Source organism: Empidonax traillii, unplaced genomic scaffold (genome assembly GCF_003031625.1).
Source record: "Empidonax traillii isolate 1590-97213 ecotype Southwest subspecies unplaced genomic scaffold, ASM303162v1 scaffold42:size1813164, whole genome shotgun sequence".
Taxonomy (NCBI): Eukaryota; Metazoa; Chordata; class Aves; order Passeriformes; family Tyrannidae; genus Empidonax; species Empidonax traillii.
The window spans coordinates 1,135,765-1,140,066 of NW_020955235.1; the positions used below are offsets into that span (position 1 = coordinate 1,135,765).

Genomic DNA, 4,302 nt, shown 5'->3' on the forward strand with positions numbered 1-4,302 from the left:
GTGTTGGGTTTTGATATTACTTTCTGATACTTAAACAGGAAAGAACAGATGATGATTTCCTATGAGGATGTCAACGTCGTAGCTCCGCTAAATCCTCACAATTTCATAAAATGTTTAATTTTTGTTGTTGTCCATGGTGTGGCCTACTAGTCCTACCTATTTTTAATATTTTTAATAGCCATTTAGTGTTTTCCTTGAGTGCCAGTGAAAGCTAATTCAAGTAGCTTGTGGTTATTCAGCATTAAAGTTGCAACAAATGACCAGAATGTCATCTGCCAGCGATCTGTACTATCACCATCGTAGACAGTTCCTAAGAGGTAAGTGAAAGTTGATGTCCTCTCCTCCCTCCAAAACCAGTCCTCTGGTAAGCACGTGATTCTATGATAAAAGAATATCACCTTTCCTCATTCTAGCAGGCTGGTCTGAGTAACTAGTTGAAATAAATCTTGAGATAGTTCTGAGGTACCTATTGGTCTTTTCTCATGTAACAACTCCCTTTTTGTAATGTGCATATGTTATTAATTTCATTGTTCGTGTTTTTTAAAACCAAGTCTGTTCAGAGAACAAAAAAAGGGATTAATTATATTGTTGTATTGCCTAACTGATTTGCCTTTATTGGATATAAACTGTTTTAGGAGAATTTTCCAGATGTTCTAGGAGAACAGGTTGGACCCCTGAACTTTGTATGAGGAAGGACCAAGCATTAGCTTGAAATTCCTTACAGAGTCTACATAGGACTAAAATATTAGGGTTGGCTTGGTCTGGTTTTTTTCTTTTGTTTGTTTGTTTGTTTTTGAGATTGCAGCATCCCACATCTTTGAATTATATAATGTCACCAGGTGTGACATGCTGTATATTGCAAAAGAGGGGACTGAAGCAGAATCTCAGTGCCAAGTCCTCTGAGAGACTGAAATCTGTTGGAATGTAGGTGCACTGGAAAGGAGAAAGTAGTTGTTCTCAGAATCCAAACGTGTGTGCTTTAAGTGATTAAAAAACCCTTCAGAATTACTGATTTAATCAGTCTTTTGCCATTCGTTGACATCTAAATTCTGAGAGTCCTGTTTGTAGAAAACTAATCTTTGAATCCAGTTTGTTTCTTGTATTAACCATAGTAAGGAATGTGAAGGTGATTCACTGTTTCTACACACCTGAAGGTAATATAAGTGCCATGAAATAGGGTTAAAAAGTGTCATGAGATTTGGTAAGCATTCATGCATTTTATCTGACTTGGGGCATTGAATCCATGGAAACATTGGCTTTTACACATCATTTTCTCATTCACAAAATTAAGTAATTACATCCTGGGAGAAATGCACTGGCATTGAATATACAGTATCCAGACTATGTCACTACAGGTAGCAGATTGAGTTTAACTAGCCATATGGATTGTAATTGTCTAAGTATGATTAATTCATAATGTTTGTTAATTTTATGCCTTATATTATGGTTTGTTACTATAATGTCAGTCTTTTTTCTCTTTTTTTGTTTCTTTTTAATCTAGGTTTTGATGAGAGCCCTCAAGGGATTTTAATCTTATTATGATACTCACTAATGATGTCCTTATATTCCTGGGTCTCATCAATAGCTTGTTCCCCTTGCTGGAAGTTTCACGGAAAAGGGTTCTGAAGTTAGAACAGATGGTACATCAGTTCATTGCAGAATTCTGTTTTCAGACAGAGGAAAACTTTATATTGAAGGTGGAAATAATGGTTTTCTGCTTAGCTTATTGTAAATTCTAAATGGGGTGATTGAAGACTATAATGATCACTGTTGTTTGATGCCTGCGAGTTTCAACATCTGGCTAATGCCTTTACTAGCTTAACAATCAGAAAAGGCACTGTAGGCTTTTCTGCTGCTTTCTCTTAAATAGATTATACCTTGTGTATATATATGTTTGTACATACACAAATACATAAGTTTGTATGCATATGAAAGTGTGTGTATATATATACTTTATATATGTAAATCACTGTCTATATTAATATCTGATTTGCACAATACTGAAATGGAATATTGCATAATAACACTTCCATACCAACACTAGGCTTTCTGGTTTTATTACCTGAATTTGATTTCTACTTTAACAATTGGAATTACTTTAAATCACCTCTTTATCTGCTCTTGCCCACAGATTCAAGCCTTTAACCCAAAGTAAATTAGCAAATATGGCTTTGCTTCTCATGTAGGGTCTAAGAAAAAGCACTAGTGAGACTGACAAAGATGGCCTCTGTAAAGGAAGCTGAAGATCACTTTCTTGGACCTCATTGCATCAACTTCTGTCATACTTGACTTTTCAGCAGGTAACTCACTAAATCACCAAAGTCCCTAGTCTGTTCTGTCATTACATTATAATTGACTTGGTGGAATATTTTTAAGAGGAATCATGATTGAGAAATAATATTTTCACAGAGAAGTTAAAAAGTGATTTCTCTACTTATGGGTTTTTTTGCTTGGTTTTACTTCAATCTAGATAATGAAAACAGTTTATGAAGTTCCAGTTTAGAAATGCAGATGATATTGTCTTAACTTATTCATCAGCTTGACCTGGTATTCTTGAAACAAATTGACAGAATCTCTAACATCATTTTACTTTTGTTATTTTGTCGTTTTTTTTTTTTTTTTTTTTTTTAACAGTCTAGCTGCATTCAAAAAATCCCTATGTAAACACTGAACTTCAGGCACACGCTGTGAATGCTTTGATTTCAATGGAACCTTAATCACAGGCTTAAAATGTTATGCTGAATTGAGACTGAAACATCTAAAAAAACACTCAAACAAAATCCTACAGTCTGGTCACTATTTAGCTTTGTCATGAGTTTTTGCCCCTGAAGATGTTATGCTTTGTAGGTTTATGCCACACTGGTCTAGACAATGAACTATTCAGACCAGGCTTCTAATGTACCTGTTGATAAAAAGAGTGGTCAAAGCGTTAAGCTTCTGATTAAAGCTACCAGAATGTGACACATTAATTACCCTTAGAGACTCTATCATATTCCTTGAAGAAAAGTTTGTGAAACATATTCTGCTTATAGCGAATTTGCAATTAGTTTTTAACTAATGCCAAGTTTGACTTCTGACATTAAAGCCTTCATTACTCTTTTTCTGTAGCTTTGTAATTTCAGAATTATCTTGTAGTAGGACAAATGTGTACTTACAAGGAGTTTTCATTGTAATGCAAATCTGACGGGAATGGCTGTGATGTGTAGAAATGGACAGACAAACATTCGGAATAGCTACATGGGAAGTTAAAATTATTATTCTATATTTCGTCATTCTTTTCAAATTGGCAGTGTATTTGTATCTAATACTGCCTAATGTCAACTACAAGAGGGTATAAGGATATATGCAAGGGATTTATTTGTATGATCAGATGGAATAGGAGGATGCTAACAGTAGCTTGGTGATCAAAGGACAATGCTGTTGACAAAATAAAAAATCAGTGACCACAGACAGGACTCTGATTCCTCTTAGATGGGGTTTTTTTATGTTGTAAGTTGCAAGACATTTTGCTGTACACATCAATTCATGGATTTAATTTCTGTATAATCAAGTTTTATATTGGACTGACACTTTTCTTTCTCTTATTTTCCTCACAGATGTAGTGAAATTCGTAGCAACACCTACAAAATAAGATTTGATGCATTAATTTCCTTTTCAGAGAAACAATAATAGTGGCATCAAATGCCCATTCATCAGTAAAAAAAAAAACACTCTACCAATTCCAACATGGTAAGGTCCCTAAATGGACTTTCAGGTGAGATATATGTATTCCTGTAGTGATCACCAAGACACATAAAATATAAATCACTACACAGTAAAGTATCTGTGACTTGGTAAGTGGTCTTTCTGTTCAATGCTTGTCTGCAGTGCTGGTTAGTTATGCCTTTGTGCCTTCCTCAAGATCACTGTTTTGTCTCACATGGTGACTACAGTGGCTCAGATAATTAACAGAGTTACTAATGTTCCGAATTAAATTGTGTCAGTTTCAGAGAATCCAAATTGGACTTAACTACCTGAGCTTCTCAATGGGATGAAAAGTAATCAAAGAAGAAAAGTGTCAAAAGTACTGGAGGGATGACCAGTGCTACAAATAGGAATGATACAACCAGCACTGTTGTGAGTAGCTAGACCAGCTGAATTTGCTACACAATTCTTAAAAGTGGGTTGAAATCCAGAACAGGGGCATGCTGGACACATCCTGTGTCTGATGATCTGGTAACAGACCAGATGGAGAAAGAGAACGAGATACCAATTTGCAGCATGGTAGGGCCCTTAGTAGGTATTCATATTCTTAGACCTATT

At 35.2% G+C, this 4,302-nt stretch overlaps 1 long non-coding RNA gene across 1 annotated transcript; it reads left to right on the plus strand.

The window, feature by feature from the left end:
- The first annotated feature begins 1,611 nt into the window (after window positions 1–1,611).
- On the plus strand, window positions 1,612–4,035 carry LOC114054925. Its single transcript, XR_003570627.1, has 4 exons — window positions 1,612–1,697; window positions 2,187–2,300; window positions 2,635–2,792; window positions 3,597–4,035. It is a non-coding gene; the product is annotated as an uncharacterized LOC114054925 (long non-coding RNA).
- Window positions 4,036–4,302: the final 267 nt, after the last annotated feature.